The sequence below is a fragment of the Pituophis catenifer genome, unplaced genomic scaffold (assembly GCF_029215685.1).
Source record: "Pituophis catenifer annectens isolate HBS135680 unplaced genomic scaffold, rPitCat1.0.hap2 SCAF_6, whole genome shotgun sequence".
Lineage (NCBI taxonomy): Eukaryota > Metazoa > Chordata > Lepidosauria > Squamata > Colubridae > Pituophis > Pituophis catenifer.
The window spans coordinates 69517829-69530571 of NW_027256886.1; the positions used below are offsets into that span (position 1 = coordinate 69517829).

Genomic DNA, 12743 nt, shown 5'->3' on the forward strand with positions numbered 1-12743 from the left:
TTGTACAAAGTGACTAGCCAGAAGTTAGCTTTGTCCGTCACAGAGTCTAAATGGCCACCACACTTTCTTATATAGCCTGTGGGGTGTGGTCCAGTGACTCAGCTTAATCCCTGGCATGCCTCCTCATCTGCTGCAAACGTTTATCTCGCCTTCGTTGGCGTGGATCCAGGAACGACTTATCACCCCCATCGCTGTCATCGGAGACACCTGGCTCCTGGTCAATCTCCTCTCCCTCAGCAGACACCTGAGGCATTGCCAGAGAGGAGGGGCCTGGAGAGGGAGGCCTGGCCGGTTCCTCTCCTTCATGTTCGGAGCCTTCTTCCTCCGATAAGATAGGCTCGGAGGACGGAGCCACAACAACGCAGTGGCACAGTGGCTAAGATGCTGAGCTTGTCGATCGAAAGATCAGCAGTTCAGCAGTTCGAATTCCTAGTGCCGCATAACAGGGTGAGCTCCTGTTACTTGTCCCAGCTTCTGCCAAACTAGCAGTACGAAAGCACGTAAAAAATGCAAGTAGAAAAATAGGGACCACCTTTGGTGGGAAGGTAAACAGCGTTCTGTGTGCCTTTGGTGTTTAGTCATGCCGGCCACATGACCACGGAGACGTCTTCGGACAGCGCTGGCACTTTGGGTTTGAAATGGAGATGAGCACCTAGAGTCAGGAATGACTAGCACATATGTGTGAGGGGAACCTTTACCTTCACCTAAAGTTTAAAAAGTTAATTAACCATGCCATCATTAAATGTTTGGGATGTTTCTTTTCTTAAACAGATCCTTCTTCTCCCAGCTTTGTTATTTTCTTCTATTTGTCCTCTGGCTTTCAACAGTCTTATCAATATCTTTCAAGAAAGGAATGTACAGGATACAATCATATATTATGGAAACCCATCATCCACTTCATAGGCAATTCCTTTCAGCTTTTGTTTACTTTACGCACTTAAGTGTTTCTGAACCCACGAATCTCCTGCTCAAATTTTAGTGCGTCAAAAACAATTCCAGCCAACATAATTGAGGGGATTACTAACATAATCAAAGCAAAGTGGTTCAGAAACATGCATTTGTATATAGATGCTGAACATGACTCATTACGGGAGTAGACAATCTTTTAGAACCAGTTTGGTAACATATTTACAGGTTAATGTATTTTCTAATGCAGAGATATGCAATCTGGTGCGAACCAGGACTTCTGCATTCCTGCCATTGGCCATGCTGATTAGGATGAAGGTCACCTTAAATTCAAAGCAGCTGCTAGGCACCGGTTTGCCCATCTCTTGGCGTGTTTGAAGAAGAAATCTCTGTTAACTTTTCACCTTTCACATAATTCAGACTCTAGCCTTACGAGAAGAAAAAAAAGTCTTCCAGTTAAATTAGACAAAAGGATTCGAACAAACTCTAAATGAGGCATGCCTTTAAAAAATACGAATTATGAAGAAAATGTAAACTTTGAGCCCTGAGTAGACAATCATGCTTAAAATAATGCATCATCGGTATGAATCATTGTATCCATTTCTTTAAACATGTTTCTCCATTATTTCATTTAAAGCAATAAATAAATACAGGTAATACTCGATTTAAAAGTTCATTTAGTGACCATTCAAAGTTACAACAGCACTGAAAAAACTGTCGGATGGCCATTTTTCACACTTATGACCGTTGCAAGCATCCCCACGGTCATGTGATCAAAATTCAGACGCTTGGCAACTGATTGATATTTATGATGGCTGCAGCGGCCCGGGGTCATGTGATCTCTTAAAACTGCCCAGAATATCATTGGGCTCCAGCTACCAGCCCTGAACGACATCTTCGAATCTCGCTGTTTGAGAAAGTTGCATTATATTCTCAGAGACTCTTCCCATTCTGCTTACAATCGTTTTGGACTGTTGCCTTCTGGCAGAAAATTAAAAAATTAAATTAAATTAAATTAAATAAATAATTAAATTAAATTAATTAAATTAATTAAATTAATTAAATTAATTAAATTAATTAAATTAATTAAATTAATTAAATTAATTAAATTAATTAAATTAATTAAATTAAATCTCAGATCACATGTTTTAATGGGCCACCATCAGTGAGCTGTTAGACAGCATTACTTGGTCCATTGTGTGGATGTTTGGGGGGTTTAGGAGTGGGGAATTTGTGGTGGGTAGGGGGGTGTTTGGGGATTGTTATGTGTGTTGGATTTGGTCTTTGGGTGTTAAGTGAATTTCGTTGTATGGGTATACTGTGTATACACATACAATGACAATAAAGTTGTATTATTATTATTATTATTATTATTATTATTATTATTATTATTATTATTATTATTATTATCTATTAACTCATTCTCAGCATAGTTTAAACTAATTCAAAACAAATTCTTCATAACATGATTCTTCCGCCTTATCACCAACCTTGGTCTAATTAGGCAACCTGCCATAGGCTTTTCTTGGCAAAAGTTCAGAAGCAGAAGATGCCGACAAGAAATAAATGCAGCAAGACAAGAAACAAATCTATCAACGTTGTTTTCCGACAAAGACCCCAAGAGCCGTTGCTGGTTTTTTAAGCCTTATGGGAGGGGCCAATCATCTCTTGGCCTTACTCCTGAGTTGTCCTTTTTGCTTTAGCTGCTCTTGCCTTCTGGCAGCTCTTCTTATGCATGCGCTAGGAACAGGCTCCTCCTGTTCCTCTGCCTCACTGCTGTCCGACTCTGGGGGCTCCGGAGTCCGCACATCACTCCCAGATGGCCCTGGCCCCATCTCTGCCTCTGACGCAGATCCCTCATCCATAAGGTGACCAGACGTCCCGCTTTTGGCGGGACAGTCCCGCTTTTTAGCAATTTGTCCCGCGTCCCGCGGCGTTTCAAAAAAGTCCCGATTTTTCATTCTGCCTCCTCAGTCCCGCTGCCTCTTGAGCCCCAGCTGATGGCTAGAAGAAAAAAAAACTGTTTAAACTCTTGCCCGGGGCTTCAAAGGGCCGCCCTACAGGCAATCAGTGTAAAGAGTTCCTGAAGCAGTTTTTTTTCCCCCTAGCTAAGCTGCAGAAACGAAACCGAAACCAGGATCTTTGGTGGAACGTGACAAAATGAGGCAGAGAGAGATTTATTTTTATTTTTATTTTTCCTCCCCAAAAAAGGTAGGTGAAAAACTGCAAACAATGGGAAATTTAGGAGGAGAGTTCAAGATTTTAAAACACAAAAGAAAAAAAAGCTGTATTTAACTAGGGAATTGTAATAATTGAATTGAGATACTATTAATTGTATATTGTGTTGAAAGCAGAAATGTTTAAGTTGTGGTTCAGAGGAATATATGGGGGAAATTATTTGGTTTATTATTATTGGTAAATATAATTAATTGATTTGTAAGAAATTGGATTGCATGGAAATAATTGGAATATTCATGTTCATATTGATTAATATACAAAAAAGATAGTTTTATAACTAATTGATTTATATTAAAATGTTGAATTTGTATTAAACAACTGTATTACATAATTACATAATTAAACAATGTGAGGATGGATAAAAAAATAGATGACAATGGAAAGGAGTATAATATAGAATAGAAGGGAAAAATTGAATTTGATTAAGATTAGAGATGAGGATGAAGGGTAATATTGGTTTTTTAAAAAAAATAGATGAGGAATAAATATGGCAAAAAGGAAATATAGAAATTGTAAATTTAATTGAAGTGACTAAACACTGTTTAAATTTGTGAACCGGCCAAATACTCTGTTCAAAGAAAATAAATTGTATGTTTGTATGTGTGTTTCTAATTACTGCTATTTATTCATATTTGTTCTCTTTTATTCTTTAAAGTTTAACCATTCATTCTTTATCTTAATATCTTTATATTTGTTTGGGGTTGGCTTTCTTCCCTTTCATCTTTTTTATTGTACAGCAATCTTTCTCCTCAAACCTACCACCTCTCTCTTTTCTTTCCTTCTTACTTTCTCTTCCCCCCCTCTTCTTCTCCTCCCTACTTCCTCTTCCTTTCTCCTTCTCCTCTCTTCCTCCCCCTCTTACCCTCACTCCTACTCTAATTTCCCTTCCCTTCCTTCATCCCTCTCTATTGCTGTATCCTTTTATTCATATGGACTACTCAGAGGGCTGAAAAAGTTATTTTTGACTGGTCCTCGCACTTTTGACCAGTCATCGAACTTACGACTGTCTTCACATTTTATGTTTTTTGCCCTATCTTATCACCATGGTGAAGAGAAGCAGTTGTGAAATGAGTGACATGGTTGTTAAGGATGCTGCATGGGCATAAATGTGAGGATGGTCATAAGTGTGAGGACCAGTCAAAAGTGCGAGGACCTGTCAGAAATGACTTTTTTCAGCCCTCTGGTTAGTCCTTTTGTGCATATGGACTACTCAGAGGGCTGAAAAAGTTATTTTTGATTGATCCTCGCACTTTTGTCCAGTCCTCAAACTTACGACTGTCCTCACATTTTACATTTTTGCCCTATCTTGTCACCATGGTGAAGAGAAGCAGTTGTGAAATGAGTGACATGGTTGTTAAGAATGCTGCACGGGCATAAATGTGAGGATGGTCATAAGTGTGAGGACCAGTCAAAAGTGCGAGGACCTGTCAGAAATGATTTTTTCAGCCCTCTGGTTAGTCCTTTTGTGCATATAGACTACTCAGAGGGCTGAAAAAGTTATTTTTGACTGGTCCTCACACTTTTGACCAGTCCTCGAACTTACGACTGTCCTCACATTTTACGTTTTTGCCCTATCTTGTCACCATGGTGAAGAGAAGCAGTTGTGAAATGAGTGACATGGTTGTTAAGAATACTGCACGGGCATAAATGTGAGGATGGTCATAAGTGTGAGGACCAGTCAAAAGTGTGAGGACCTGTCAGAAATGACTTTCCAGCCCTCTGAGTAGTCCCTATACACATAGCCATGGCCACCCGGTCACATGACCAGCTAGCCACGCCCACCCAGTCACATGGCCTCCAAGCCACGCCCACACAATAAGTCACGCCCACAATGGTGTCCTTCTTACCAATGTTAAAATCTGTTCACCTTACCCTATACACATAGCCATGGCCACCCGGTCACATGACCAGCTAGCCACGCCCACCCAGTCACATGACCAGCTAGCCACGCCCACAAAATAAGCCACGCCCACAATGTCCCTCTTTACCAATGTTAAAATCTGGTCACCTTACTCATCCAGGCCTTCCCCAACCTCCAGGACTGGCCCATGTTCTTCCTCAGCCTCCTCACTGTCCGACTCTGCTGCCAGCTCCGCAGGCTGCTGGTGGACCATAACAATGCTAACTTAGAAGGTTCAATTCAATACAGTGGCACCCCCATATGATACATTTAATTCTTTGAGACGCACTGGCTTACAATAGGTTTTAAGGTGCGGTTTAAAGTGCTGATTAGGTTCCTCATAGCATAAGACTGTGTTACCTGATGGAAGGCACACTTTAGATTTCCTCAATAATGCAATGCGGCCTTATACAAGTAGTCCTTGACATACAACGGTTCATTTAGTGACCGTTCAAAGTTACAACAGCACTGAAAAAAGTGACTTTTGACCGTTTTTCACACTTATGACTGTTGCAGCATCCCCACAGTTACATGATCAACTGATATGAGTCATTTGGCAACTTACTCATATTTATGACAGTCACAGAGTGCTGTGGTCATGCGGTCACTTTTTGCGACCTTCTGACAACAAAACCAATGGCGGAAGCCAGATTCACTTAGCAACCATGATACTAACTTAAAAATGGCAGCAATTCACTTAACAACTGTGGCAAGAGAGGTTGTAAAATGAGGCAAAGTTCACTTAACAAATGTTTCCCTTAGCAACAGAAATTTTGAGCTCAATTGTGGTCGTAAGTCGAGGACTATCTTATAGGACTTCCCAGGGGCAGCCCCTAACTTTTGGAACAATCAGCCCTCAACATATGGCTGGCCTTCACTTTGCAGGTATTTAGAAAGGTAATCAAGATCTGGCTCTTTCCCAGGGCTTTTGGTTGAGTTGCTGTGCATTTTAATTTGGTCGCCATTTTGTTAATTGATTTTTCGTTCATTGTGTGATTTTCTTGGGGTTTGTATTTGCTGTTGATTTTCTCTACACCACTCAGAATTACTTTGTTTCAATTGGGCAACCATATAAATACCATGCAATCAATCAATCAATCAATCCAAGGTTTGTACATCTTTTCTACCACTAACAGAGTTCAAATAAAAATGTTGTCTTTCATGGAGCTTTGTATCCACAGAAAATAGGGATGTTTCAAATATCTGGTCAATTTCTTAAATTTATTCATGTATACAAGCAGTAGATAAGTGAATCCTAAATAATAATTGTTTGGATGGTTTGTTGAGATATGCAGCAAATTTTACAGGACTGAGAGAGGTTGATAGTATACAACAAGCTATTTTTTTGGTAGTGTCAAGAGTAAAAGTTGGGAGAAATGGATAAGGAAGAAAAGAAGAGAACGAAACTGAAGTGAAAGTGGAATAGCTGCAAAAAAGGGTGTGTTTTGTATAAAAAGCTATAAATGTTGATTGACCCAGAATTAATGAAAGAGAAACTGTAATATCACTTTAGGTGTGAAGCCAGTCACTTTCTCAGCCTTAGGAAAGAGGCAATGGCAAACCACTTCTGAAAAATCTTACCGAGAAAAATGCAGTGAATTGTACAGAGTCACCAGGAGTCAAAAGTGATGAAGGTGCATATGTGCACAAATAACACACACTCACAATCAAGTATACCTAAGAATGTTAGGGAGATGGAAGAATTCTGCAAGAATGGGAAAAATGATAAAAGCAAGTACAGAAGGACATTAATTGATACATGAAATACTTGGAAACAGTTATTTCTGCAAAGGAGTTACTGTAAAGTGCTAATTGAAAGAATGTCCAAAGTTTTATATCTACCATAGTTAATTTACAGACTTCTGTTTTGATTCACTGAAACATACAATTTGACCAGCAGTACCTAAACCTTTATATGCAGCAATATATTTACATTGTTTTTTTAAAAGACAGAATTGCAATGTTCATGTCTGTTCCAATGTTTGGCACGCTATTATTCCCATTCAAATCTCTTAATTATTCTTTCTAAACCTCTCATTTCATCCCAATTGATTTTATTATTTTCATTGCTAATTCCTGCTTAAACTTCTTAACTCTTTTCACTCATTTCCCAAATAAGTCTTTCATGTCCGTTCAAATTTATCCTGCATTAGTTTTTTTTTTTATCCTGGCTTTGTTATTTTTATAAATAACTCAAAGTGGCGAACATATCTACATACTCCTTCCTTCTCCCATTTTCCCCACAACTCTATGAGGTTTAGTTGGGCTAAGAGTGAGTGGCTGGTGAGTGGCTTGGCTTTCCTGCCTAAGGCAGGATTGGCACTCACAGTCTCCAGGTACTTTAACCACTAGACCAACTGGTCCCTGCATGCTTCAGATCTTCCTGAATATTTGCAGTGATATATTTATCTGGGGACTGGGAACTTTTATTTTTCTTTACTGTAACTATTTCACGATTGATCTCAAAGGTATATTTCACTGTCTTGCTGAAACACCTAAATTCTTTTCAGTTTCAATTAATTCACTGACAGTTAATTCAGTAACAGTAACAGAGTTGGAAGGGACTTTGGAGGTCATCTAGTCCAACCTCCTGCTCATGCAGGAGACCTGTACTAGAGATTCGAACCGCTGAACTACCGACCTTTCTGCATGAGCTTCCCAGAAACTGGTCAAACAGTCTTCCAAACAGAACCCCCCAAATCAATGAAAAGTTTATCTGATATTGGAGATCTATAATAGGACTGCTTTATACAAGCAGGGAAGAATTGTCAAAAGCACATCTGTACTTCACCACAAGAGTCACTTTCTAAAATATCAAAAGAAAATGTTGATAAAACTTGAACCATTTTGCAAGAAGATACCTTGGACTGGCGAAACAAAAATTAAACTGTTGAGCCCCAATCATGTTTGGAGAAAAAAATAGCCTGTCAGTTAATACACACTGGAGTGATTGTGTTATGCTTTGGGGTTATATAGATGCCAGTCATACAAGAAGAACTGTGTGGATGGCTTGGCACACAGATGACTTATCCTCTGAAAACAAATACTGGGGGGGCAGGGGGGGAGAAACATCCCTGGTGTGTGTGTGTGTGTGTGTGTGTGTGTGTGTGTGCCTGTGTGTATGTTCCAGCATAACCGTGGAACCCCTGGGCAGAGAGTGAGGTATCCTAGAGCGGCAATTGTTTGTGATGTCAGTTCCTTCGCACCTTCCTCTGGAAAACCAGCCATGACGTTTGCCTTCCAATGGGGAAGTGCCTGATGGATTTGGGGCAAAGTGCCAGGATTGTAGACAGGTGGGAAAGAGGAGCACATGGGAGCGGGAAGGGAGAGGGCAGGGATGATGGGCATGGGAGTAGGGGGAAGAAAGGCCCCCGTCAGACAAACGCTTTGACGTCTATAAATACCCGGGCAATGCCGGGTTATTGGCTAGTAATCAATGATAAACAGATTTAGTTTGTTATTAGTTTCATTATTTTAGCAGCAATTTATCATGCTGAAATATATTTAGTTAGCTCTTTTTCCTATCACGGTTGCTTTTTTCACACTTGAAGAAATCTTTTCAGTATCCACTGAAGACTTAGGTATATGTAACTTATCCATGCTTGAACTCAATGGGATTATTTCTGTGCAAGCATGACAATATATTTGCCACAATCTTTATTTTACACACCCAACTCTTAATTTCAAGTAACCTGTTTGAGGTAATAAACTTCACTTCTGGGAACAAACATATCATCATTAAAGTTACACATTAAATATAAATGTGCTGATTCATGAATTGGCCAGTCCTTTTACTGGCTTCTAGGACCTGATGGTACAATAACTCTGGAATAAGATAAAGCAGCTGAGATACCATCTAAGCATAAGGACAGGTTATATTGTACTGTACTTTATTTTGTTTTAATGAAGGCATTTATATACCCACCCATTTTAAGAACAACTGGAGGTGACTCATATATCAGTCTTCCTGTAGGTAGTTTTCTCTTGGGCCTATTCTTTTCACTTTTTTTTTTTTTTGCAGAAATTTCCTGTCACTCTGTACATTCACAATAAACTTGTTAGGCAAATCAGGAGAGGGGGTCCAAGGCAGTGGTGAAATGTAAAATTTGTTACTAATGGTTCTGTGGGCATGGCTTGGTGGTGGGGTAATGTGACTGGGTGGGCGTGGCCAACTTTTTTTTTACTTTTAAAACCATTGTAAGTTTTAATGTAAGAAAATACTTTTAAAAGCCTCTGACGATCCCAGCTGAGCCGCGCGATCATCAGAGGCTTCTTTTTCTTTTAAAAGCCTCTGACGATCCCAGCTGAGCCGCACGATCATCAGAGGCTTTTAACAGCTGTGACAAGAATGATCGTAAAATGGGGCAAAATCTCACTTAACAAATATTTCACTTAGCAACAGAAATTTTGGGCTCAATTGTGGTAGTCATCACTTGTTTCAGCTTTACTCACAGGACATACCAGATCATAAACTTACCTATGCCTAATATTGTGCATTTTACAAGCCCAGGATCCTACAAACACACTAGCGGGGAGGGGCGGGTACAAGATATTTGGGTACCAGCAAATCCAGTCAGATACTACTACTACTACTACTACTACTACTACTACTACTACTACTACTACTACTACTAATTTTATTTCTATACCGCCCTTCTCCCGAAGGAGTCAGGGCGGTGATTGAAAACACAAAGACAGACAAAATTTAAAAATAATTAATTTAAAATCCCACATTTAAAACCAATTAAAATCTTTACATTGATAGCCCGGCCTGGCGGAACAACAAGGTTTTGAGGGCACAGCGAAATATACGGAGGTCGGAGATCTTACGCATTTCTGGGGGCAGTTCATTCCAAAGGGCAGGAGCTCCCACAGAGAAGGTCCTCCCCCTGGGTGTCGCCAGCCGACATAATTTGGCCGATGGCACCCTGAGGAGACCCTCTCTGTGGGAGCGGACTAGGCGGTGGGAGGCTACTGGTAGCAGAAGATGGTCTCGAAGGTACCCAGGTCCAATGCCATGGAGCGCTTTAAAGGTGATAACCAACACCTCAAATCGCACCCGGAAGACCACTGGGAGCCAGTGCAGCTCATGCAGGAGGGGTGTCACGTGGGCACAACGAGTTGCGCTCATTAACCACCCGCACGGCTGCATTCTGGACCAGTTGGAGCCTCCGGGTGCTTTTCAAGGGGAGCCCCATGTAGAGAACATTACAGTAGTCCAGTCGGGAGGTGACAAGTGCGCAAGGCGTCGCGATCCAGAAAGGGCTGCAACTGGCGAATCAGGCGAATCTGATAGAAAGCCCCCCTGGCCATGGGGGGGGGCACAAGTTGACAAACTTGTTCAGCATCCAGAGGCTAATGAGTATCATGCCTGGTACATATTTAGATACAGGTAGTCCTCAACTTACGGCCACAATTGAGCCCAACATTTATGTTGTTAAATGAGACATTTTTCAACCTTTTCTTGCCACAGTTGTTAAATGAATCACTGCAGTTGTTAAGTTAGTAATTTGGTTATTATAAGTGAATCTGAATTCCCCATTGAATTTGCTTGTCAAAAGGTTGCAAAAGGTGACACAGTCATAAGTAGGAGCCAGTTGCCGAGTGTCTGAATTTTGATCACATGGTCATGGAGATGCTGCAAAGTTTGTAAGTGTGAAAACAAGTCACTTTTTTCAAGAGCCGTTGTAACCAAATGAACTGTTTTAAAGTTGAGGACTACCTGTAGATGGATAAGAAAAGCCAAAGCTTTTAGCTAGAGGGGAGAGGAATTGCAAAACCCTTGGACCTGCTCTACGTAATCTAGGAGTGGACCTTGATCCGAGGATCATTTTACTTTCAGGGAGTGATTCATTGCCCTCTCGAGTCAGTGCCAGCCTGAGCAGCCACACCCCTGAGACCAAAATAGAACAGAATAGTAGAGTTGGAAGAGACCTTGTATCTCATCTAGTCCAACCAATGGTGTAGAATCCCCTGGAGGGTTGGACTAGATGACCTATAAGGTCCCTTCCAACTCATCTGTTAATTCAGGGGTTCCCAACCTTTTTCTATACTCTGCACCCCTAGAACGCTTCTGATATATTCTCGCACCCCTTACAAAAGTAAACAATTATATGCATGTACACTTTTTGAGTGCAGCATGCAGTCAGGGCTATGGTTTTCCCAGTTGCAATGTATGGCTGTGAAAGTTGGACCATAAGAAAGGCTGAGCGCCAAAAAATTGAGGCCTTTGAACCTATGGTGCTGGAGAAGACTCCTTGGACTGCAAGGCAATCAAACCGGTCAGTCCTAGAGGAGATCAACCCTGACTGCTCTTTAGAAGGCCAGATCCTGAAGATGAAACTCAAATACTTTGGCCGCCTAATGAGAAGGAAGGACTCCCTGGAGAAGAGACTAATGCTGGGAAGGATGCACGGCAAAAGAAGAAGGGGACGACAGAGAATGAGGTGGCTGGATGGAGTCACTGAAGCAGTAGGCGTGAGCAGTGGTGGGATTCAAGTAATTTAACAACCGGTTCTCTGCCTTAATGATTTCTTTCAACAACCAGTTTGCCAAACTGTTCAGAAAGTTAACAACCGGTTCTCCCGAAGTGGTGCGAAGTGGCTGAATCCCACCACTGGGCGTGAGCTTAAATGGACTCCAGAGGATGGTAAGAGAACAGGAAGACCTGGAGGAACGTTGTCCATGGGGTCACGATGGGTCGGACACAATTTAACAACTAACAACAACAATTATGCATATACACTATAAATTTAGAAACTTCTCAACCCAAGTTTTCACACCCCCTGGAATACCGTGTCGCACCCCCCCTTAATCTGTTAAACCTCTCCTCCCCCCTCAAGCAGGAGACCCTATGCTGCCATTTTTGACAGATGGCAGTCCAGTCTCTTCTTGAAAACTCCCAGTCATGAAGCCAAGTCACGACTTCTGAAAGGCAAGCCGTTCCAATGGTTGGTTGGTCTCACTGTCGGGGTGTGTGTGTGTGTGTTGTGTTGTGTTGTGTTGTGTGTCCCCTTCAGGGGAGTTCAATTCAACCCGGGGAAACGTTGCAACTCTTCCCCGACGCTCAGACCCGGCGCGCTCCCCTCACACGAAGAGGCTCGCCGACCAGCTCGCCTTTTGCGCCGCCGCCGCCGCCGCCGCCTCCCTCCCGCCTCCCTCCCTTCCTTCGCCAGGCGGAGCCACCGAGACGTAAGACGGCTGCGCAAGCGGACAGGGCCCATCACGTGGCGGAGTCGTCGTTCTCCTGCTGCTTGCTCAACAGACCCTCCCTGCTACGTCCGGGACTCCGCGGCTGCCGCTGCCTCCGACGCTGCTTCTGCTGCGTTCTCAGCGCGCGCTTCTCCCGGTGCAGGTAAAATAATAATAATAATAATAAATAAAGCAGCTCCCCGAGACCGGTCAGAAGAGCCTGACGTGGGTTCCCGTCTTGCCAGCCCGGGGAGTCCCGTCCTTTTTTTTTTGCAGCCGCCGAGCTAGTAAGCGGCCCCCTTTCGCTTCTCGCCCTCGCCTTCCCGAGGGTAGCTGGGTCAGGCGGTCGGGGAGAAGCAGCGCGCGGGCGAAGGGCCAGCTTGGAAAGGGTGGGAAGAGGGGAGCGGAGGAAACAAACCACAAACCCCCGCAAGTGGCGGGCATTGGGGCGAGCTTGCCGGGAGTTGCTGGGGAAAGAGGCAGCCCGAAGGCCTCTTTCTCTCCCTGG

General features: G+C 42.4%; 1 protein-coding gene across 2 annotated transcripts in view; it reads left to right on the forward strand.

Moving 5' to 3' along the window:
• The first annotated feature begins 12317 nt into the window (after nt 1-12317).
• The window catches only part of SGMS1 (sphingomyelin synthase 1), an 88987-nt gene continuing 88561 nt past the window's right edge, over nt 12318-12743 (forward strand). The window contains exon 1 of one of the 2 annotated variants that reach the window (XM_070945871.1): nt 12318-12398. The gene's annotated coding sequence lies outside the window, so the exon portion shown is untranslated. The remainder of the gene's footprint in view (nt 12399-12743) is intronic. The other variant, XM_070945874.1, reaches the window with a different exon arrangement.